This window comes from Colobus angolensis, unplaced genomic scaffold (assembly GCF_000951035.1).
Source record: "Colobus angolensis palliatus isolate OR3802 unplaced genomic scaffold, Cang.pa_1.0 Scaffold39, whole genome shotgun sequence".
Classification (NCBI taxonomy): Eukaryota; Metazoa; Chordata; class Mammalia; order Primates; family Cercopithecidae; genus Colobus; species Colobus angolensis.
Genome location: NW_012117265.1, coordinates 3,668,643 through 3,669,618, shown reverse-complemented (window position 1 = coordinate 3,669,618; position 976 = coordinate 3,668,643).

Below are 976 nucleotides of genomic sequence, written 5' to 3'. Positions count from 1 at the left end.
AGATGTGCTGCTTCTAAACTCCATCAGGTACCTTAGCCCCCTCAGCTCATTTTTGACCTTCCAATCTGTTTTGTCCTGGCTAGAGTCTCCCCAAAAGCAGAGGCAGGGGAGTTCCTACAAAGGAATGCCCTAAATCATCCCAAGATGGGACCAGTGGGGATTTCAAGAAAATGCCAATTACCAGAGCAATCAGTCCAAAGCATTTATTAGGGAAACTTACAGAGTACTCCAACAATCATCAAGACAGGAAAGAAAAGGGGTGTTCTACCAAGGTACAGCTGCAGCTAGGGGTCAGGAAATGGAGTTCAGATGCACAAGTCAGCATGTCTGGTTTCCATTACTGGTTTGAGTAATGGGCCACCTGCTGGTCTGGCGGGTGTCAGCTTGACCAAAACAGGATTGTGGATTCTTTCCCTGGAATGGGACGTTCCACAACTTTGGTTTTATATTTAGATTTTCTTTTTTTGGTTTGGTTTCGTTTGGAGACGGGAGTCTCACTGTGTCTCCCAAGCCGGAGAGTAGTGGCGCGACCTTGGCTCACTGCAACCTCTGCCCCCTGGGTTCAAGAGAAGAACTCTCCTGCCTCAGCCTCCCAAGTAGCTGGGACTACAGGCGCATGCCACCATACCCGGCTAATTTTTTTGTATTTCAGTAGAGACGGGGTTTCACCGTGTTGTTGCCCAGGCTGGTCTCCAACTCCTGAACTCATGCAATCCGCATGCCTTGGCCTCCCAAAGTGCTAGGATTACAGGTGTGAGCCACCACGCCTGGCCTATATTTAGATTTTCAAGGCCAGTGTCTGGAATTTTTAAGCAAAGTACACAGGTTAAACATTAGGAGACCTTAGAATAGAAAAACAGAAGAGTGGCTGGGCATGGTGGTTCATGCCTGTAATCCCACACTTTGGGAGGCCAAGGCCAGCAGATCACCTGAGGTCAGGAGGTCAAGACCAGCCTGACCAACATGGAGAAACCCC